The sequence below is a fragment of the Sceloporus undulatus genome, chromosome 2 (genome assembly GCF_019175285.1).
Source record: "Sceloporus undulatus isolate JIND9_A2432 ecotype Alabama chromosome 2, SceUnd_v1.1, whole genome shotgun sequence".
Classification (NCBI taxonomy): domain Eukaryota; kingdom Metazoa; phylum Chordata; class Lepidosauria; order Squamata; family Phrynosomatidae; genus Sceloporus; species Sceloporus undulatus.
In genome coordinates, this window is record NC_056523.1 from 194123533 (window position 1) to 194147910 (window position 24378).

General features: G+C 43.2%; 1 protein-coding gene and 1 long non-coding RNA gene across 4 annotated transcripts in view; one reads left to right on the forward strand and one right to left on the reverse strand.

Annotated features, from left to right (window-relative positions):
• CRB3 (crumbs cell polarity complex component 3) overlaps positions 1-16415 on the reverse strand; it is a 28309-nt gene extending 11894 nt beyond the window's left edge. The window contains exon 1 of one of the 3 annotated variants that reach the window (XM_042453516.1): positions 16309-16415. The gene's annotated coding sequence lies outside the window, so the exon portion shown is untranslated. Of the gene's footprint in view, positions 1-15050; positions 15078-16270 lie in introns of those variants that run through there. The other 2 variants (XM_042453515.1, XM_042453518.1) reach the window with 2 other exon arrangements.
• On the forward strand, positions 14751-23280 carry LOC121923254. The gene is made up of 2 exons (XR_006102341.1): positions 14751-14898; positions 23060-23280. It is a non-coding gene; the product is annotated as an uncharacterized LOC121923254 (long non-coding RNA).
• The last annotated feature ends 1098 nt before the right edge of the window (positions 23281-24378 follow it).

Consider the following 24378-nt stretch of genomic DNA (forward strand, 5'->3'; position numbering starts at 1 on the left):
CCACAGGATCTATTTTTCTGGCTCCACATCTTCCTGTTCTGGCACTCAGCCAAGGAAAGGGGAAAGTCTAGTCTGTGTACCTTCAAACAGACCTTTAGACGGGGCTCACCAGCACTCTTTTTTCTTTCTTCCATGAGCCAAGCACATCTCTCCCCCCATACTTTTAAAAAACGTTTTGCACTTTTTAGCTCATTGAAACTATTAAAGATTATTTTAAGTTGACATTCTCTGTGTGTATGCAATTTGATTTTTGCAACTGTATTTTTATATTTCTTTCCTTGTAAACCATTCTCAGAATGTCAATAGCCCTGAAGGGCAGGAGATACCATTTCAGACATAAAAAATACCCAACTATCTGTGCTATCAGCAATGTGAAACCGACAGCAGTCAACATCGCCCCTCCTTCCAATCCTCATCTTGGCTTTGTACAAGTGTGTGTGTGGCGTGTGGTGATGTTCAAGAATACAGTACTAATTCTTTTAAGCCATGGTTGTGAATCATGCAGAAGTTGTGGGACTGCAATTCATTGCATTTCACCATACTGGCTTGGGCTGCAACACAGTTCAGTACAATCATAGAGCCACGTGATTCTCACTCCAATTTAAATATTTTGTCTTATTAAAAAATGAAAAATCCATTTTAGAAGAGCTGAAAATTCTGGAGGGGACAGGGGAAAGTTTCAGTGCCGAAATCCAATATAATTTTCAGGGCCAGCTTCTACCACAAAGAGGCACAACTGGTTTCCCTAGAGTCCAGTCTGGACCAAGTATACAACCAGTAAATCAAGAATGAGGGAATATATGGCCCTTCAGACACTGTCAGGACTCCCAGCAGCCCAAGTCAGCACAGCCACTGGTCCAAGCTGGTGGGAACAACCATCCAAACAACACACAGCATCCTCTCTGGAGGACCACAGGTTCCACACTCCTGCAGTAAGCACAATTCCATAGCTGGTCCACTATGGCACTCTCACTGCACCACTTCCATGCAACACTCAACCCACATAAAGCTCCCAATGCTCACTACTCCTTCATTTGAACACACACAGTCCTTTTAAAACTTATTGACACTACTAATGCTCCAGATGTAAGACCTTAGACTTAGACCTTTGTTGGCCTTTATACCACATACCCCATCCATCCACCCCCTGTAGAAAAACATAGGCCCCATTCAAAACTTCCTCAACCAACTCCATAGTTGCATCTTGTCTTCCTGAGCAACTCCCCAAATATTATGCTGTCCTCTAAAATGATGGGATGCCAGGAACCTCAACCCATGCCCTCAGGCTTTTCATCCACTCTAGACCAAAGTTGTGGAACTCTTCACCCTCCAGATGTGTTGTACAGCAGCTCTCATGATCCCTTACCACTAACCTTGCCAGTGGGGTCTTCTGGAAGCTGAGGTCCAAAACATCCAGAGAGCCTAAAGTCTCCCATTCCTGTGCTAAACATTCATCTAGTGTTTGCAAAGAAGTGTGGCATCTTCCCATACCACACTGCAACTCAGCCTATGTCCATCCCAAATCATTTGCAGATGATATAACCACCGCTTCTTAAACAATAAAATTTAAAGTCCATTAGCAACACAAAAAGATATTTCCTTTACTTACTTTGTTGCTGATGGAATTTAATTTTTATTTCTTGGACTGTGTGTGTTCGAATGAAGTAGTGAGCATTGGGAGCTTTATGTGTCTCCCAGAGCTCATATGGCCAAAAGTAATGGCCTCTGCCTGCATGGATTTCCCTCCATACCATCTTAACTGAGAACAAGAACCACAACAACTTGACAAATGTAGGCCTGTAACTCTAACATTGTCATGTTTTTCTTTCTCTTTTACGATTTTAATATATTTGCCTGATAAAAGGTCAGTGGGGCTTTGAAAGCTTGCATCATGGATTTTGTGCATTTTGGTTAGCCCCATAAAGATATCACTGTTTTGTGGATTTTGGATGTTATTGTACTTTGCTGTATGTTCAACACAGCTACCCCGGATAAGCCTCTTCCCTTGTTTCCTTTCCCCTTCTGATGTCACCTCTAGACTGTAAGATCCCTGGGGCACAGACCTGTCCTCTTTACTCAGTAAAACACTAGAATCATAGAATTGGAAAAGGCCACAAGGCCCATCCAGTCCAACCTGCTGCCATGCAGGAATATACAATCCAAGTGCTACACTATGTTCCCTGAGGACTCTCTATCAATGATTCTGAAAAAGCAGAACACTCCAAAGCCTTTCTTCCTTCTCTCTCTCACTCCTGCTGTTGCCTGCTTTCAACTGACCTCACCCACAGCAAGTTCTCCAGAATTACCTTTCTTCCCTACTGCATAGGCAAGTGCAATGCCAACTGCCTAAGCAGCCCATTTCAAAGAGAACATTCCCCAGATGACTGGTTCAGTGGGAGTGCACGTCAATCATTGCTCCATTACCAATGTGGAAAACAAAACTGCATTGCATAACCATTAGACTGTAGGAATTTATTTAATGAATCAGATCCATAGTCCACTTTGCCCAACACTCCTGCCTGCATCTAACCATAGGATGTCCCTGTAAAGTTGAAGACCAGGGAAAGCTGGGCCACAACCATTTCAATGTGATGAAGCTTTCAAAAGTTTTTGTTTTGTTTTTAATTCCCAGAGTCTCCCAAACAGCCTGCTGGCCAGGAGATTCTGAGAAGTGTAGTCCAAAAAACCAGAATTTCCCCAAAGTCCGCATTTGGCAGGCACAGTAGTGAACCCACACGGCTGCCTTTCTAGTTACCATGTCTTGTGGAGACCAATAAAGTTCTCATCTATTTTTGAAAGCTTCATCACGTTCTGTGGAAAGCAAGCCTATGAGTTAATTACATACCAGTTGAAATCAAACAGGAATTTTTAGGTTTGCCCAAGAATGGTTGGACACAGCTGTTGGAATTTTTGCCTTTCCCCTCAGCTTTGTACTTGGTGTCCACTAAAAAATTCCAAAAAACTAACCTTGATTTTACCATTTTATACAAAGGATACAATTTTACTATCTCATTATACAGTGGGACCTTGCTATCCACTGGGGTTTAGTTCCAGGATCCCTATGGATACCAAAATCAGTAGCTGTTCAAGTTTCATTATATACAGTCGGCCCTCCTTATCCACAGTTTTATTATCCATGGATTCAAGTATCCACAGCTTGAAAATATTTTTTTTAAAGTATAAATTCCAAATAGCAAACCTTGATTTTCCATTTTATATAAGGTACACCACTTTGCTCTGCCATTATATTTAATGTGACTTGAGCATCCATGAATTTTGTTATCCAAGGGGATCCTGGAACCAAACCCCTGCGGATAACAAGGTCCCACTGTACAATGAGATAGTAAAATGGTGTCCCTTGTATAAAATTGTAAAGTCAAGGTTAGTTGTTGTTGGTTTTTGTTTTTTTTAATTTTAAAAAAATATATTTTCAAGCCACGGATGGTTGAATCTGTCAAGGCAGGATCCATGAAAATGGAAGGGGTGACTGTGTATGCACACCAATATATTGCTACATCACAAACCACTTTTGATACTATCCATGATATCAATATGGTTTGCTATGCAATGTAGTTGCAGGCAGAAGAGGCAGACTAATCAAGGCTCCTGTGAGGACACACAACTAAGTCTTGAGGATGGTTGGATCCTGGCTGTGGCGTAACATCACTTTCTGGCTTTGATCCATTTATTGTCCACCAGTATCAGTGGGTGCATATTGGACATGCTCAGACATCCCAACAAGCTGGGATTTTAAAGATTTCTGGTTCATTGTGGACAAGTCATCATCCCGGCACATCTTGACTGATCATGAGTCCTGCTTGCAGCGGGAACGGCTAAACAAATTCATTCATTCATTTCATTTCAAGGATTTCATTCCAACACAGACACAGACACTTAACCCTGTGGGTTATTTCAATTGATCACTTAAATAGCTTGCCAGGGATCAGAGAGAGAGAAGGCAGAAGCTGGCTTCTGATGTGTTTGGACATCCTGCTATGCAAACTATGTATGGAAGCTCTGTGGTCCATTTATTTATTCCACGTCCCAATATCCTAAACTAAGGTTCCTGCACAACCCTAACTTACTTGTGATATGCAAAGTCGGACTTTTTGTGAGCTTACCTCATTCACCCATTCCAGAGCCAAGCCCTTTGTAAGCATATATAATAACCTTCTTTCCCTTATTCTCTTTCTATTACCTTGTTGTTGTTGTGTGCCTTCAAGTCATTTCTGACTTATGACAATCCTAGGGCGAACCTATCACAGGGTTTTCTTGGCAAGTTTCTTAAGAGGGGGTTTGCCCTTGCCATCCTCTAAGGCTGGGTTTCATGGCTGAGTCAGAATTGGAACCCTGGTCTCCAGAGTTACAGCCCAGAACTCAAAGCACTATGCCACACTGTCTCTTTTGCCTTAGGATATTTTAAATAAAAGAGGAACCATTAGCACCTTATTTAGCCCCACCACAAACAATTTCTCAAAGTTCTGAAAAATATATGAGAAGGTAGAACAAGCCCAGAGGAATTATAATATACAAATTCAAAGGGATATTCCAGAGTAACATGGATATGTTTCTGAATTCTACAATATACAAAGTTCATTTCTAAAACTCATAGTCAAGCAGCATGTTTAGTGGGACAGACCAAAGATAATAAAACCAGTGAGTAAACTTTGGAGTTTGCCAAAACTCATTTTTAGGCTAGCTGCTAGAAAAAAGCAGAGAATGGAAATAGGGTGTGGATGGGACAGCAATAATCCCAATGCTTGAAACTGAAATACAGCATTTAGTCCCCCATCTTAAAATGAAAAGTAGAAAGCAGGACTGCATTTACTTTTGAATTTGCAAAACATTCTTGATATAGACAAAGCCTGCTGTTCAAATGTAAATAACAGCATTGTAATACCAATGGTTTTGAAACATTGGTGCAAACACTAGTTGGCCCTCTTCCTCTCTTAATAATGATGTTGAGCTGTTTGACTGCTCACAACTGATGATAAGTATGAGATTAGGCAGATACTTTATTTTATATGACAAATATAGAGATGCTACACAGTATATGAGCCAGAGTGGGATCGTGGTTTGAGTGCTGGACTACACCTCTGGAGACCAAAGTCTGATTCCCAGCTCACCATGAAACTCACTCGGTGATCCTGGACAAGTTTCACTCAACCTTAGAGGAAGGCAATGGCAAACCTCCTCTGAACAAATCTGGCCAAGAAAACCCCATGACTTAGGGTCACCATAAGTCAGAAATGATTTGAAGGCACATAACAACAACAACATATGAAATAGTCATGGATGAAAAGCATAGCCACTTCTTTTTATATATATATAGTTGATGAGAGCTGGAATATGTTACTTTTTTGTTCTAATGTCCAGCTTCTGCCAGCCTAGCAGTTTCAAAGCATGGAAATGTACAGTGTGCCTGCACCATACACAGGAGCACTATACACAGCTTTCAGCTTACGCTGAAGCCATGCGGGAAAAGAATGAATGTTGTGCATACCTGCGATGCGCACACTCTGCCACGCCACAAGCACGAGCCCCATTATATTCAATGGGGCTCGAGCATACATGTTTTTTGTCTTATGTGGGGAGTCCAGAATGGATCCCGCACATAAGGTAAGGGTCCACTGTAGATAGATAAGTACCACTTCTCAGTGGGAAGGTAGCAGCGTTCGGTGCAGTCATGCTGACCACATGACCACCAGAGCAGTCCTCAAACAACACTGGCTCTTTGGCATATAAAGGGAGATTAGTACTGCCCGCTACAGTCAGTTATGACTAGACATTCATATCAAGGGACTACCTTTACATTTAATGTCCAGAATGCAGCAGTCATCAAAGCCTATGGTCATACTAGCTGCAGGAGTCTGGGCATGTAGTCCAAAAAATAATTTGTTCATATTCCTTTGTCAGCCAAGGACTTACATGGCGATATTCTTTGAGTGATCTATTTACTCTGACCCCAGGAGCTCCTGCTTGAATATTTTGTATCATTTCAGCACCCATCTTACACACCTTCTCCCTGCCTATATATATATATATATATATATATATATACACACACACACACACACACACACACACACACACACCATCATTACAAAAAAGTCCCAAGTAGTGTATAAATTTCAATAAACAATAATTAAATTAAAATGCAGAACAAAATCTACAATAGAAAAACAAAAAAAACATACTAAGTCAGATACCTAGGTATTTAGGTACTTTCACAGTGTCTGTACTGCAAGGCTGACTCTCATCTGTCACTCCCATTTACACAGGTCCAAATGATACAGTCATCATCATAAAAACCTGGACAGTATCATCTGGGAAGCATCTAAAGGCTTCTTGTTGGATTACTACACTTTCTTTGTTCACACAGAAATATAGCTCATCAGGCGAAAAAACTAAAGAGAAATTTTCTCTTCCAGAAGTATTAATTCTTTAGGTGCACTTTTTTTTTAATTTGAGGGGAAAGATTAGAATATTCAAGATACCAGTTTTTAGTCTGATCTTTGGAAGAAATTGACAAAAACATGACCTCCTACATCTGCTGAATGTATAAAATGGCCTACAATTGCCCAGTTTAGAGATTCATCTGAACGTCTGCACAATTTAGATTTTAGTTTCCTGAATTCTTTGGTGCAGTTCCTGACTCCAGTTTCTTTATGACTAATATTAAAGAGCAGTGTCCCCAAACTAAAAGCCATGTCTTTCTGATGTTGCCAATATGTAGAATTGTCAATTTATGTTCACTCTGGCAGTGCCCTGTCTAGAGGAGGAGGAGTCCTCCTATCACATGTGTGTGTACATGCCTTCAAGTAATCTGTTGACTTATGGCAACCCATTAATTTCACAGGGTTTTCTTACGAAAGGGGTACTCAGAGGTGATTTTGCCACTTTCTTCCTCTGAATACAGCCTACAGAACCTGGTATTCATTGGCAGTCTGCCATCCATGTACTAACCAAGGCTGACCCTGCTTAGCTTCCAAGATCAGACAGGGTACAGTAATAATTTATAATAATTTGTTATTATGGCACATGGCCAGCACAAAATAATAAAAAGTTTACAAAAATGACATTACATTGCATCTGTTGGAAACAACATATTCTAGCATATCGTATGAATACATATAAGGGTCAAGGATAAAATTCAGAGTCATGCACCTAAATGGATTTAACAGTATACTAAATATATGGGTACAACAAAGGTAATTGACTATCTACTATCAAAGTATCTCCAGAAGAAGTTATACAGTGGATCCTTGTTATACGCTTGGGTTTGGTTCCAAGATCCCCCGTGTATAACAAAATCCGTGTATGCTCAAGTCCCATTAAGTATAATGACAGAGCAAAATGGTGTCCCTAATAAAAAATGGAACATCAAGGTAAATTTATACTTTTTTGGAACATTTTCAAACCATGTATGCTTGAATCCGTGTATAAAAAATCCGTGTATAAGAAGGGCCGACTGTAGTAAGGGTACTGTATTTCATAGCGGGCTTCAAAATCATGTGGAGCTCTCAAACAAACCAAGTCCACCCAGGTCGAGAAGCAAACAGTTAAAAGGGAGCTTTTCCTCTAGTCCTCACTTTGTCAGTTCTTCCATAAACAGAAGAACATACAGAAGATGAAAGACAAGGTGGAATCAATGGCTTAGGAACAGCCATATGGTTTCAGTTTAAGATTTATTATAAAAGCTGTGCCTCCAGCACAGCCAATGATCCAGGATTGTAGAAGCGGTATTCTAAGGTACTGTATCTGGAGAGACACAGATTGGGAAGGATGATCTAGTCTGCCATTCTCTTTTCAAACCAATGACTAACCATTAATTTGTCACCTCCCTGTTTAAAAAGCATTCTACACCAATGGTCATAATCACAACATGTGGCAGAGACTTCCTTCATTCACATTTTTCACTGGAAGGAGTCTGGTTACATAGGTGTGGCTGGAGAAGGTCAGAGCTGGGCCAAGGAAACAAAGGACAAAATGGCAAACTTGTCCATCCACTCTCCATATACAAAACCTGGCTGGACTGGGAAGTTTACTTCCACTTTGACAACGGGAGAACACCTGGAGGCAACATAATTAGGGAACACAGAACTCTTTCTGGCACCACCCTACAGCTGCCTCCCAAAACCTGAAGCTAGAGGAGACCACCTAATTCTGCCCAGGACCAGCCCAGGTTGGCAAAGGGCCCAAGGGGGAAAGGAGACATATAGGCTAGCATGCAGATACTGAGAAATTAGAGAAGTGCTCCAACTTCAAAACGTTACATTTGGAGACTAATGTTTGAGAGCTGTGGCCCAAAAGAGTAATGTTTCCAAGATCTAAGAAGCACAGTACCTTCAGTTCCAAAAACCTGAAGTAGTGCAAGGAGGAACCAGTTTCCCCAGGGCTCACATAACAGAAACTTTGCAGTTGTGAACCTATCTTGACTCAATGTCATTTCTCCTTTCTTCCCTTCCTTCTGGGATCATAATCTAGCAGCTAGAAGTCTAGGTTGGAAAGACAACTTCTAGGCAGACTCATTCCCATGACCTTTGGCAAGTTTCTATGAGTCATCTCTCAAATGAGAGGTGATACCAACTCAGCTCACGCATGACGGGCTCATTTTTTGTGTTGCAGGAAATCACAGTGTGGAGCTGACTCTTCAGATGAAGAACTGCCACATTCCAAATAGAATGGCAAAAAAGGGTGCCAGGTTTTATGCCCTTCCAAGCTCTTTATCAGGACAGGTGGCACAACCATTATAAGATGGTGGCAGCACCAAGGAAGTAAAAGGATTGGCGAAATATTTTAGCCATAAGGTCCCAAGATACAGACAGTGGACTGCATGTTACAGACAGGTGTGCAGGTATCAAAAGCCAGCAGGTATCTTAGGAAAAGATGCTGCTGAATCAACCACTAATGCTACATAGCAACCAAAATTAAGTATTATTGTTGTTGTGATTATTCTTGCCACTGTTATTATTTCTGAGATAGAGCAAGTACTCCATAATACATGGTCTGCTGTACACACACATACACACGCATGTGCATACACAAGTGTATGTGTGTGTTGGCCAAGTGCACTTCAAACACACACAAAAATTAAAAATACAACATGTAGAAAATTTAGAAACTAAATAATGAATGCCATTTTTAAATCTATTAGAGAGAATCTCCTAATAAATAGTACATACTCTTTTTCCATGCCTTAAAAAATAAATTATTAAGGCACTCCTTAGGTCAGGCTGTTGCAAGCACCAAGGGATTAGCCAGGGCTGTCCAAAGATGTTTTGCTGCCTGAGGCAAAGGACTCCCCCATTCCATGTAGACAACACAACAAGATCAAAATTTGGTGAGAGTGTACTGTTCACCACACCTAAGGGCCCATACAGACAGGCCAAAATGAAGCTGCTTCAGGTCACTTTGGAGGTATGCCATGCCAAAGCCATGCTCCAGTCCTAAGGTCTAGACCACAGCTTTGGAACAACTTCTGGCTTCTTAGGACACATGCATCATTTAAATAGCATACCTCCAAAGTGACCGGAAGCAGCTTTATTTTGGCCAGTCTGTACAGGCCCTAAGGCAGGATAGTTTAGAAAGCTCAGAACAGGCCATGAGATCTACTGTACAGTGGTCTGGCCCACTAGAACAGGGAAGCACCTATAGAGCTCAGGAGGCGCCCAGAACTTGCCTCCATTGCCTCACAGCATCTTATCACCTGAGACAGTTGCCTCGCTGTGCCTAATAGTAAAGTATGCTTAAAGTAATTTGAAGAATTGTGGCAATCCTGAGGCAACCTATCACAGGCTTTTCTGGGGCTGAGAATGTGTGATTCACCCAAGGTCACCCAGTGGGTTTCCATGGCTGAACAGGGAACTGAACCCCAATCTCCATAGTCCTAGTCTCACATTCAAACTGCTACACCACATGGCTCTCTCTAGCTTAATGCTTTAGCATTAATTGACAAGGCATCCCGCTCTACCTAGAGACATAGCTGAAAGGTTGCTTGACCATTATTATGATTTCCATAATAGCATACCAAATGGGTCAATACCAGGCAGACTGACAAAGGGGAACTCTATCATGAGACTAGGTAAAGTAGTGGCCACCACAAATGTCATATTTTGGATGCCATACAACACCAATCAGCCAACATGGACGGGAGATATGGAAAAGCGGGACTGGTATATTGTGCCTCATGTCAACCAGAACAAGAAGGCTGCCATTTAGATTTTCTGCCTTGAGGATTGAAACATCCTGACCTTGCCCTGCAGCCCAGGCAGGTAAATCTCCTCCACCTTCAAACTTTTCTTTCCAAAACAAACACAGTCTGAAGTAATCCTAAAGTAACTAAAGTCTAATTGCGTATAACAGTAAGGAGTCACCTGGTGTAAGCCAGAGGCTTATTTGTACCTGCTTTCTCAGTTTGCATGAGAGCTGGGAACTAGAAGGCACCAAGTCCATATTTGTTATAAATAGTACTGAGGCAAACATCTGAATCGACCCATCTGTCTCTTCCAGAACATCTCATGTATATTCTTTCAGAAGCATATTTGTGTAAACAAATAGGACCATCTGACACAGCAGAAAGAGGGAGAGAAAGTGTGTGTGCAAGCAAGTGCTAAATCAGGCATAATTTAGGTAAGAAATTGTAAGAAAACATTATAAAGCCTCTTTTTTTCCTGGCATGGTTGCTGTAGTTTTAACACCATTGGGAATTCAGCATCCAAACAATTATATCTTTATAGGGCCAACGAAAATGCACAATATACATGTTACAAGCTTGCAAAGCTGCACTGGCTTCTTTATCAGGCAAGGTGTTAAAAAACCATACAGGAGATTTTAAAAAATTGAAGATGTTAGTCATAGGTCTGCATTTTGCTGTCTTTGTTCTCAGATGGTATGGAGGGGTATTTCTTGCAGGTTGAAACCTCCTTCTCCTGGCCATGTGGTTACTGGGAGATTCTCAAAGTCCAGGTAATTTAACATCCATTTGCAACATGAAAAAGATGCTTCCTTTGGAATCCAATATGTCTCCATCCATTGTGAGGCCACAGGCCACTTTGTAGACCTCACAAAGGACCATGCCAACAATTATCAGGTCAGAATGCACAGGGAAGCCATTGAAATCCACAAACACCTAGACAACTTCAACAGGAAAGAAGAAACCCTGAAAGTAAAAAATGTTTGGCTACCAGTCCTGAAAAACACCAAAATCAAGACCCAGCAAGTGCAAATGACAACCACCCAAAGTTTTCCCAGCAGACAATCGATCACTGATTAAATGGACACCTTGAGGTCTTGCCATTCAACAACAGACCAACTCACAGATTAACATGTAAATCACTTCCTCGCAACCAAGGGTCAACAGTATATATACCTCACTCACTCCCATACCAGCATTCTCTGAAGATGCCAGCCACAGATGCTGGCGAAACATCAGGCAAAACTCTTCTAGAACATGGCCACATAGCCTGAAAACCGCCCAAAAAACTACTAAAAGTATCATTGTTTGGATGTTATTGGATTTGCTATATGGCCAACATGGCTACCTCTGAATGTTTTTTGGGAATTCAGCATGTTTTCCAAACATACAGAACATGTTTTCCTTCTTCTACTTGTCATCAGAGGTATGCAGGGGTTGCAGATCATACCAGGTGACACCTCCAGGAGGTGGATGAACACTCAGTGGGATAGTCACTCCCATCTGCCCAAGACCCCTCCGGCCACACACACCCTCTGCTAGGCCACCTCTACTGTCCATTAACTGTGGCCAATGGTGGGAGTGGGTTGATGTAGCGGTCCTGGGACAGATGGGAGTAACTGTCTCACAGAGCATGCACCGCCACCACGGCAAAGGAGGCTGGTGGAAAGGGGCAGCGGTAGGGTGACACCAACCCTAGTGACACCACTGCTTGTCATCCAGTGGTTAAATACACAGGATCCCTGCCAACAAAGAAAACTGCCCATCTCTGGTCTCACTGTGGGGGGAGGGGGAAACTTACAGTAGTTATTAGGCAGACATCTACCCTAGGGTTGCCATAACCCGACTGCAACCGGGTTTTTCCCGGTTTTGGCGGCACTTGCCCGCTCCCGGCATGGGTGCTATCCAAAAACCGGGTAAAGCCCGGTTGCAGCGGGGTTGCGGAGCAACCTGGGGGGCCTCGCTGCCCTCCTCCTCCTCCACCGCGCATGGCCGCGCAGAGGAAGAGGAGGGCAGTGAGGCCTGGGGCAGAGGAGGCTGCAGGGAGGTGGCGCCTCCTGCGCGCAGCCGCGCCAACCTCCCCACCTCCCTGCAGCCTCCTCCCTCCTTCGCGGAGGCCAGGAAGGAGGCGAGGCCCCGGCGATCACCGGCAGCCTCGCGCCCTCCTCCTCGGCCTCTGCGGAGGCCGGGGAAGGAAGGGAGGCCCCGGCGATCACCCGAGGCCTGGCCCTTCCTCCGTGGCCTCCGATCACGGCGAGGCCCGGGGCCCAGGCGGGGAGGGAAAGCCTCCTTAAGTGGAGGCTTTCCCTCGCCACTTGGCCTCCGCTCCCCTCTGCAGGAAAATGTAGGACAAAAAATTCAAATGTAGGACACCTTTCCCCTGTGTCCTACATTTGAACATTTTGTCCTACATTTTTCCCGTTTTGGAGGTCCGGAGTTATGGCAACCCTAATCTACCCGCACGAAGCAGCAGCTCCCATACAAAATGATCACTAACAGACAAAAACACAGAGCAAGAACTTCACAACAAATATTACAGTAGGGCTGGGGATTATGAGACCCTTGCTGGACTGCCTCTTCCCATTAGCCCAAAGCAAACATAACCAGAGGCAAAGGGATGATGGGAGATGCTATCCAACAACAGCCAGAGGGTATGCCATTCTCCAGGGCTGCCTTAGAGATATGTGAGAGAGTGAGAACCACACAAAGACAAGCATGTCCCTTCCATTGCCTCCTGCTTTCAGATTGGTAAATCAACTTACAAGCCTGGTCAAGTCAAATGTAGGCCCCCACTGACAAAAACAAAGCTAGTAAGTCACCCACACAATGCCTCCAGATCTGAGGACAGCATGACTCTTGTCTAACAGTACCCTGATTCCAAGACAAGTGCAAACCCAGTGAAATGACTATCAATTTAAAGACATGCGGAGGTTTGTCCGTTGTGGTTTTTTAAGTCTGTTTTTATTCTTTTAACTTTTAAGTGATCAAGATCATCAAGTTTTCCATGGAGAACTATTCCATTCCAAGGTGACACTAAAGGCAAGGTAGCAGCTGGGTGAAGCAGGCCATCGCATGGCTTGGTTTTAAAACTGATGACATGACGACAGCCCTAGCTGTGGGTATGGAACTATGATCACCATGTTAAAGAGTGGCACCATGCCATCACCTTTTCAAAAACAACACATATTATAGGATTACCATATGCAAAGGAAGCCCAGATTTCTGTGCTCTGAGTGACCATACAGACTGACTCAATATCTGTTTTATATATCAGATTCTGCATCTGTCTCTCTGTAGTTTCTATCCTGCGTTTCTCTCAGAAGATAACTAAACAATAAAATAAAACTTTTATTTACATCCCACTTTTTATTCAGCATATCCCTTGCCTAAGAAAACACTATGAAATTAATAGGACTGCCAAAAGTTGACAGGTGACTTGAAGGCACATGTACACACACCCCTATCCTCCTTTCCACCTGGACACCATAAACCCAGATGGGCAAAAGATTATTCCCAACACACCACTCATAAACAGTTTCTAATAAGTGACCTCTGCTAACTGTGGGTAGAACAAGCGTGGCATAATAGTTTGAGTGTTAGACTATGACTTTGGAGACCAGGGCTGAGCCATGAAACCCACTGGGATGACCTTGGGCAAGCCATATACTCTCAACCTCAGGGGAAGACAATGACAAACCTCCACTGAACAAATCTTGCCAAGAAAAACCCCATGGTCACCATAAATTGGAAACGACTTCAAGGCACACAACAACAACAACAAGCTGGCTGTGGGACTGTTTGCAGGGGCGTTGGTCTCAACCATCCCCAGCACACCTTAGTTTTTTGTTGGTTTTTCAGGCTATGTGGCCATGTTCTAGAAGAGTTTATTTCCCTTCTAGAACATGGCCACATAGCCTGAAAAAAAACACAAAAAACTATGAATGCCGGCCATGAAAGCCTTAGGCTTCACACTCCGTAGGTTCTTCAAAGAAAGTTAATATCCAAGATTGCTTAGCACAGGAGTCAATACACCCCCAACAATTTAAAGTTAATATATATTAACTTAAAATAGACATATACCTACACATACCTCTACAGCCAGTGTTTGGAAAAGTGACTTTTTGGACTACAATTCCCACAGTCCCCCTAGTCCTGCAGACTGGGGGGTTCTGGGAGTTGTCAGCCAGAAAGTCACTTTCCCAACCTGTGGATACATACATGGTGTGTGTGCAGGCATGTGTGAGTGTGTATCACAAACACACAAATCTAAGACTTGCTTTATAAATTCATAACCAGTTAATAAACCAGAGGAATTCTAGCATTCTTTTCTTGTCAAAAGGAAACCACAGGAAGCTGGAGGAAAACACACACAGCAACTGCAAGGTGCCAGCTCAAAATGGTTGTAGTTTCCCACACACAGACACTGCTTTGCAGAAGTATGTCTGACTCGCCACACTCTGTAGTGTCTGCCACATTAGAAACAGTGAAGGGGGCCACCCATAAGTAAACCCCTTTCTGCCTAGTATCCTGACCTGGGCTGCAAGAGATCCTGGCAGGTTGCTCAATGGTTAACCAACACCTATGATTTGGAAAGCACAACCCAAGGGAGGGGAGGAGATCACCCACTGTGCAAGCAATGTCACAACCCACTGGATCTCCTTCGCCGCCTCAAAAATGGCAGTGTGGAGGACAACACTGTGAAGGTAAGAGAGGGACCCTGAGCATGTCACACACTCTCAGTCTCAGAGGATGGCAATGGCAAACCCAGAGAGAAAAGAGCAAAGCAGCATCGCCCGTGAGCATGAAAAATAAGGTGTTTTTTTTTTCTTTCTTTGGACTCCATGCACCTGCTTACCTCTACTTTCCCAGGAAGAAACTGAAAATTGAGAGGTTGGGAAGGGGAGGAGAACTGGTCAGAAGTGGAAGAGAGGTGCTTTGGGAACCTTGAAATGTACCCTTTGTACCCAATGAGTAAAGTTCAAGCCAGCAGGAAGGCCCTTGAAAAGGGTGGGCACAAGGGGCTAAGAGGCAGGGCGACCAGATGTCCTGGCCACAAAAGAGAGCAAGGCACTGCAAAATGGAGGACCTTCCAAGAAAATGGAGGATGTTACCAAACAAAAGCTAAAAGCACTCATAAAAATGTAGATTTTTAGGCCTGCTCCAAAGGGAGGACATTCAAGAAAAATGGGAGACAGGACCCAAGGAAAGACCAAACCCTTCCTAGAAATGTACATTCCTGCTTCTTAGCCCTGCTCCAAAGGGAGGATGTTTTGAAATCCCTCCTGGGCAGAAGGGGAAAATGGAGGACCTGTTCTGGCAAAGGAGGACGCCTGGGTCACCCTGGGTGAGAGGGCATCACCTCTTCTCCTAAGGATGAGGAGGCACTAACTGCTCTCCCAAGGAGGAGAAACCAAACCCCCATTTCCCCCTCCTGTGAAGAAAGAAAGAAAGAAAGAAAGAAAAGAGAAGGAAGGGAAAGGAAAGGAAGGGGAAGAGAAAGAAAGAAGGAAGGAAGGAAGGAAGGAAGGAAGGAAGGGAAAAGAAAGAGAAGAGAGGGAGGGAGGTAAAGAGAAAGAAGAAAGGAAGGGAAAGGAAAGGAAAGAGAAAGAGAAAGGAGGGAGGGAGGATGGGAAAGAGAAGGAGGGAAGGAAAAAGAAAGGAAAGCGAAGGAAGGAAGGAAGGAAGGAAGGAAGGAAGGAAGGAAGGAAGGAAGGAAGGGGAAAGAAAGGAAAAGAACGAGAAGGAAGGAAAGAAGGAAGGAGAAGAAAGGAAGGGGGAAGGAAGGGGAAGGAAGGAAAGAAAAGAGAAGGAAGGAAGGAAGGAAGGAAGGAAGGGAAGGAGGGAGGGAGGGAGGGAAAGAAAGGGAAGGGAAGGAAAAGAGAAAAAATAAGAAAGGGGAAAGAAAGGGAAGGAAGGAAAGAAAAAAAGAAGGAGGGAGGGAAAGAGAAAAAAGGAAGGAAGGAAGGGTGCATTCCTCTGCCCTGCCTTGCCTGCCAACAGGTGTTTCATCCCGTCCTCCCTGGAGGTGGCAGGAGATCCTGGCCAGGAGAGCATTCCACCCACCCAGCCCCCTACCTGAGTCCTCTTGGCCCTCCTCTTCCACCTTTGCCCACCTGCTCTGTGCTCGGCGGAGTCCCTTCCCAGGGAGAGAGCCACTTTCTGGTCCAGGAGGAGGAGGTGGGTGGCCAGGGCTGCCCCGCCTCCTCGCCCTGTGACCCGAGGCCCCTCCCTCCTCCCTCCGCCCACCTGTCCGCAGGTGAGGCCCCGCCCCCTCCTCTCCACCTGCCGCCCAGGGAGGGAGCCTCCCAGCCAGCAGCCTCGCAGCCTCGCAGGAGCATCCCCACCTACTGGCTTCTTAGAGATTGGGAGGGATGTTGCTGTGCTATTAGGTGTGCTTTCTTGGCAAGGGAGGAGCTTTGCCTTGGCCTTGGCCTTGGCCTTGGCCTGCCCCTGAGGCTGAGACAGTGTGACCTGCCCTAGTTGTTGTGTGCTTTCAAGTATGGCAACCCTATGGTAAACCTATCCTGGCGTTTTCTTGGCAAGGCTTGTTTTATTTAATAATTTAACTAGCTGTGACTCAGTCTGGTGAAATGGAAAAGGAAAAAAAGAGAAAGCACACCTTTCTGAAATGTTGAATTTCACAATGCTTGTGGGTATACAATATTTTTTGTTGTTCCATTGTCTGGGTAGATTTAGAGATTGTTTGGTTTGCCGACTCTAGAACACGCAACATATAATTGTCCATGTGAGAAGCAATCTGTGACTAGATCTAAACCACACAGGTCTAAAGATTGGCCCTGAGCTTTGTTGATGGTGATTGCAAACGCCAGTCAAATATTTAGCATAGTGTGTGTTGCTGTTATGTCTGAGGCTGAGAGTGTGTGACTTGACCAAGGTGACCCACCCAGTGAGCTTCATGGCCATGAAAAGCCACTGGGGTGACCTTGGGCAAGTCACACTCTCTCAGCCTCAGAGGATGGCAATGGCGAACCTCCTCTGAACAAGTCTTGCCAAGAAAAAAACAGGATGGATAGGTTTACCTTTGGGTTGCCGTAAGTTGGGAACAACTTAAAAGCACACAACAGCAACAATAAACTATAGTTGTCTGTGCCTGCCTACCACAGGCAAGATAAAGAGAATCTAACTCCAAAGGGCCTTGTTGAGCATGCACAAAGAGCAAAACAGCGGGGAAGAACAGCTACCTCAACAGCTACCATCAGCATGTTTTAAGTCCATAGATCTATCCACTAAAAGGGATAGCAAGAAGCTTCTAAGTGATCTGTAGCAGGCTCAAAATGATTCCATCTGCTTATGCAAGGCTAACCCAATCTGTCTGTTGGATTTTTCCCCCTTTCACACAGGCCTCACTGTTGATATGTCAGTGATATTTTTTTATTATGCCTTAAAAGTCTTCTCCTGGCTATATTGGTTAGGGCTTCTGGGAGTTGTAGCCCAACAATATATGGAAGCCCACATGATTCCCACTCTGATCTAGAGGTTCAGTTTGTATTTCTTATACACTGCTTGTGGACAATTGCTTTTAATCACCATACCTGTGTTAATCTATTTATTGGTGCCAGAATGTCCCAGTCCCTTCCCCTCTTTCTGGTTCAGATAACCATCAGTGTCTGCATCTTTTTGCATTTGTATTTCTCCACATCCTTCTCCCACCCCATCTATTGTAGAAACCCTGAACAACCTGAGGCAACACTCCATGCAATTGAGGAAGTAGCAATTGCAATCCAAGGACATCACAATCCAACACTATGCCATGCTTAGAGAAATATAGTTATAAGTACTAGAGATAATACAGAGCCATTGTGACTAGTCATGCTGATAGCTTTATCTTTATGGAGAGAGATTCTCACTTGCCAGTCCATTTTCAGATATAAGATGTTATTTCCTATCAGTGATTCACAACCAGATTATTTTTTTCCCCTGGGTGGGCTTTCTGCCTTTCTCACATAACCTGTTAAGCAGAAATTCCTGAAAAGAATTTCTCCTCTATGTGGAGATACAATCATGGAAACCCATCAACTATGCAGGGAAGGGGGATAAGAAGTCAGTTTGACTCTTTGCTAAGGGGAGATTCCTCAGCCTTGCCCCATCTCCTTACTTTTTTATCCCCTTTGTGGAAATGAGGAGAGCTTTCATAAGATGGCTGAGGAACCCGCACAGGTTTGAGTGATAGAATTCAAAGACATAGCCATGTTAGTCTGTAGAATCAGTACGCAGAGAGATCCTGCAGCATCTTTGAGACTAAGGAGCTTATCGCATGGACAAAAACCTCGACTGCACCCCAAGCAGATACAGCAAGGTTGCAGGGTTTTTTGTCCATGCAATAAGCTCCTAACTGAAAGAAAGATATTGGCAGCATGAGCTTTCATAGACTTCAGTCTACTTCCCCAAATGCATCTGAGAAAGTAGACTGATGTCTACGAAAGCTCATGCTGCCAGTTTCTTTCTTTCAGATTTGAGTGGATTACACTAAGATCCCCCTTTTCTGCATCATACATATATACATCAGGGGTGGGCAACAGTGGCCTTCCAGATGTTTTGGGCCCACAGTTCCCAATAGTCCTAGCTAGCATAGCCAATATTGAAAAACTATGGGAGGTGCAGTCAGTCAGCTTCTGGTAAAGTAGAATTGCTGCTTATCCTTCATTCCTTTATTGCTTTGCTCACCTTTCTGAGACTGTTGTTGTGCATTTTCCCCCTATTACTTACCACTGAATGAATACAGATGTATTGTTGTTATGTGCCTTTAAGTTGACTTTGGCTTATGGAGAATTCATACATTTTTCTTGGGAAGATTTCTTCAAGAGAGGCCTTCTTCCTGGGCTGAGAGAGTGTGACTTGCCCAAAGTCACTCTGAAGATTTCCATTTCTGAGCAGGGTTTCGAACCCTGGTCTCCTGGGAGTCCTAGTCCAACACTACAACATGCTAGCTCTGCTGAAATAAGAGTAACTGCTTAGAATCAGACTTTATTGGGAACTCATGAAGTCCTCATAACATTTTGCTTGTAACACAAAGAATCCAATCCAAGATCCTTGGCTGCATTATAAATTGGTTTTGCTTGTTTTCAATAATCTCACAAATTTTGTAAAAAGTAGCAGAAACAGCAAAAGACCTGCTAATGATGTTTTCTCATAGACCTCCCTCTAGTGGCACAAAAATGTACTTTACCTTACCTTGAATAAGGTTTGTTGGCAGAAGAGGAAACAAAAAGCAAAGAGCTTTGCCTATTGCAATTAAACTAAGAAAAGAGTCATGTGGAATCTGGAAAACTAACACATGTATTGTGGCATAAGTGTGTGCACAGTAGAGTCCTGGCTGTCAGATGCATGGGATGATCTCCTGAATGCATTGTGTATTGTACATGTATTGTGTATGATATGTCCTGATTGTACAGTGAATTATATATTTATGCCAGTTGTAGAGCCCATTGTTGTTTTGGAAGAACCACAACCATCATGAAGGATTGTTCAGTTTCAACTGCTCTGGAGGACGAGTACCTTTCTTTGGTTGCTGAAACTTTCCGCATGTCGCACATCAGTTTCAGTGGCCCTTGAGAGAGTAAGCCTCTCCCAGGCAACTGCCAAACTCAGTATTCTTTAAGAATAAAAGAAACCTGATTGGGATCATTCATAGTTCATAAAATAAAAGTGGTTTTTGAATTTAGCTTGTCAGTCTTTCAAACAATCTGCTATATGAATGAAGTAAACTGCACAGCCTTCCTAGCAGCTCCCATAGTGAGTTTTGCCATGGAGCCTCCATTTTAAGTCAAACCATCCCAAATATGACTGTGGAGAACAGGGTTCATCCCGGCTCAGCCATGGAAACCCACTAAGTGACCCTGGACAAGTCACATTCTCTCAGCCTCAGAGGACGGCAAAGGCAAATCCCTTCTGAACAAATCTTTCCAAGAAACCCCCACAATAGGTTTGGTAGGGTTGTCATAAGTTGGAAACGACTTCATGGCAAACAACAACAGGTTGTGGATCTATCTCACTGCCCCTAACTTAATGCCCCTAACTAAACTGTAGATCCCAGGATCTCATAGGATATTGCCACAGCAGTTAAAAGTATGAACCACAGCACTGTAACTGTATAGTGAGAAAGGGCCTCTAGGAGCTACTCTGTCTGAGAATAAGGAGAGTTGGTGGGAACACTGAATTAGAATCCTCCCTCCAAAATTGTCAGTGAGCATGGTGTGCCAGAATGTATTGAGGGGTTGACCTGCTTCCACGTCTGGTTTTTACATGTTATAGTATTTCACACCTGATATGTGTTTCCTAAAGTCACTAAAGAAAGTCAAAGAAAATAGTGCAAACGCAGGCCTAATGTTAAACATAAAGAAAACTAAAATAATGACCATAGAGGATTTACATAAATTCAGCCTAGTTAATGAGGAAATTGAAATAGTTAAAGATTTCCCATAGCTTGGATCAAACGTTGATCATAATAGAGACTGCAGACAAGAAATCAGAAGATTATGAATGGGAAGGGCAGCTATGATATGAACTAGACAACATCCTAAAGAATAAAGATATGCAACTGAAAGTAAAGTTAGACTCATCCACGCCATTGCATTTCCCATTGCCATGTACGAATGTGAGAGGTGGACAGTGAAGAAAGCAGCTAGGACTCAATAAGAGAGATCATGGACCTGTGGAGGAGAGAGGTAGAGGATAGTGGGGCTTGGAGACGCCTCATTCACAGGGTCGCCATGAGTTGAGATCAACTCAAACGCAGCTAACAACAACAACCTGTGTCTCCTCTCTTGTGTATAATGAGTGCTTGTCCTATGGGTTGTTAAGTGATAGCCGCTAATATTTTGGAAACTGGATGAGCTCTTGGTATGATATGTGGTCCTGCCATAGCCCTGCTGAGCAAGTACAGAGAGAATATTTGAACCAAGAATAACAAATAACTATTCTGTTAAGCAAGCTGGGGCTTACAATAGCTGTCCTTCCCCTTTCTTGCATTCCTTGACCAGAGCAGGCAGCCAAATAGGAATTCCTGTAAGCTTCTTATGCCCAGAAGAAAGGCCCAGAGGGTGCTTTCAGGTTGGGGTTTTGTTGGCACACAGAAAATATCCCTTTACCCCACACTGGAAATAATTCCATTTGCAGAATCCACTGTATTCCTAATAGAGAAAGAGAGCATATGAGCCAACCCTACCATGAAAGAATAAGAGAGCCATCTCAGGCAGATTTGCTTTCATGAAAGTGCAACAAACTGTTTATTGTTGTTGTTGTTGTATTTTTATTGCCAGAACAGGGGAGATGTACTTATGGATTTTGCCAACATAATTAGGCTAGTTGTGGACACTATGTACACCACTTTATACAATGGATTCTTGGTATCTGTTGGAGTTTGGTTCCAGGACCCCCTGTGGATAGCAAAATCCATGAATGCTCAAATCCCATTAAATACAATGGCACAGTAAAATGGTGTCCCTTATATAAAATGGCAAAATTAAGGTTTGCATTTTGAACATTGTGTGTGTGTGTGTGTGTGTGTGTGTGTGTGTATTCAAACCACTATACCACGCTAGCTCTCTCCAGCAACCAATAACATTTCTATTATTATTATTATTATTATTATTATTATTATTAACAGACACACCACATCAGTTAAAATACACATCAGTTTAAAAGAACATGCATACAATATAAAAGGACAAGATATATACATATTAAAAGAATCCACATCTAAAATTCATCATTTAAAATTCACAATTAATGAATTAGTGTGGTGATGGCAGCCATAACAAGAGAGCAAGGGAAGACAAGTGTGTACTTAAGAGCTCCGTTCATAGCTGCATCCGCACTGCAGAAATAATGCAGCCTGGCACTGCTTTAACTGCCATGGGTGAATGTTAAATCCTGAGATTTGTAGCTTGTTGTGGCACCAGAACGCTCTGACAGTGAACCTGTCACAACCTACACTTCCCAGAATTCCATTGCATTGAGCCATGGCAGTTAAAGCATGTCAAACTGCATTAATCCTGCAGTATAGATGAGTGGCATGTGATCTGGTGTTTCAGACCCTCTAAGTGCCCTAATTTGGCAGGTACACTCCTGATTAATCCTCTGTCTCTCATTTTCCAGGGGCTTTTAAAATGTCCCAGTTTCTCTATCCTCCTCCTCTTTTCCCCTTTTGTGCTTAGCTTACTTCAGTTGTTGCAAACAGAGTTCAAATTGCAAAAGAGTTTGCACTCAACTCAGCAGGGGGAGAAGAAGGGAGGGCAGTCTCACCCTTCCCAATAGACTCAGGCAAAAGCAGACTGCTCCAGCCTCTCTTAGCTTGTAGGTCCTTCCTCATTAATAATTTTTGCCGTCTTGACTATCTTGATATTGCTTAGCCATATATGTCCCGGTTTTCATCCTAGAAATGTTGGAGGGTATGGCGTATAAGCACTGAAATGTTCATAGGTACAAAAGAACCCAAGCAATTTGCATCCAAGGAGTTGTTGTCTCATGATGATGCAAGGGTTCATATGAAATATCAGCTTTTTAGCTGGTGCAGGGAGAAAGAGAGGGATGGTTCATTGCCTGGAGCAAGGTCCAGAGGCATGACATGAGGAGAGTTCAAAAATCTGGACTGAGAGCCCTGGAAGTGTATATTTACCCCCTAGCCCAGGGGTTCTCCACTCCTTCTTTAAACTGTCCTTGAAATTCCTTGATCAGGAAACAACATTTCAGAAGTCAACAGTCTACCAATTGAATGTTGCAACAAGGAGGGGTTTTTTCCCCCTTCTCATGTTGAAACTATGGATTTGGTTTAGGTCTGCTCCAGAAGCAAGATGATTGGAACATAGTCAACATGGACCACAATTTCTGTTTTTCTTGTTGCAGGGCTGTAAAAGAAGATAAAGCAGCACCTGAAAAAAGTCTTCATATTAAAGCCACAGGACTGAGTGAAGAGGAGACCAAAAAGGGTGTGGAAACAGCATACAGGATCCTGTTTCTAGCTTTATTTTCAGGACAGGCTCAGTCTCATATCCATGTATTTTTCTGTTGTCAAATAACGGTATGCTGGGAGAAAGGTTGCCATAAAACAAAAAGGCAAGAAGATACTTGCAGAATGCCTTGTGTGGCCATGTTGTGGATTGCTCAGTTTTGACATGTTGTGGTGTCTGAATTTGTCTCTGCACACAAACCATGATTTGTTAGCCAGCCAGAAACTGAAGTTAGTAGCCATGGTTTGTTACTTGCTTGTGAGCTTTGGCTTCTTTAATCGACAATTTGTCTTTACCCCTGAACCCAGAGCCATGGTTTATCTCTGGATTGCTTTCCACCCTGAAAAAGGAGCTGACAAAGAGGCCAGAGAGAAACAGTCCAGAAATGGGGGGGGGGGGACAATTTATGTGTGAGGCAATTTTTACTACAGCAACAAACCATGGCTGGCATAAACCAAAACTTAGCATGGTGTGCAAACATGATCAGTGAATGTCAGTGACTGATTTGATCTTCTGTTCAGAACTTAAGATAAGAATCGTTTATTTATTTAGACCAAGGGTGGGCAACTTGTGACCCTGCCCACATTGCTGCACTTCATCCCCAGCCAAGTATAGCCAAAGGTAAGGGATAGAAAGAGTCCAAAATCATCCAGAGAGCCACACATTTTCTACCTGGCTTGCAACATTTATAGCTTAGTTTTGTTCCCTCGCCCCAGTGTTTCTGCTTTATAAAAGGCAACAACAATGATCAAATATTCTGGATCATTTCTCATACAGGCGACAAAAATGTTTACAGGAATATGTTCAGATTGACAACCATACATTTTAAAAGCAGACACCTAGCTAGAAGAAAGGTCACACTCTGTTTATGAATGCTATCAGTATGCCAGAGGCACAGAAAATCAAATCTGGTTTAAGAACTAATACAAATTATGCAATGCATCAGAAGGGAGAAATCTGCGTGAGCCACAAGCTGGACTGCTACTGATCCCCACAGAAACTGATTAATTTTTTATGAACAGGAAGCTTAAAAACAGTTAAAATCCTAAGCCCGCTTGCATCAAAGAATGTTGTGATGAATCAGTAACGTTCGACTTCTGCATAGATCCAGCCAGGATTGACTGTAAACTAGCAGACAGCAGCCACATTTCTATGGCAGTCTGAGGAGAAATAGAGTGAGCTACTACATACTGTACTGGCTAAGAGACAGTCAAA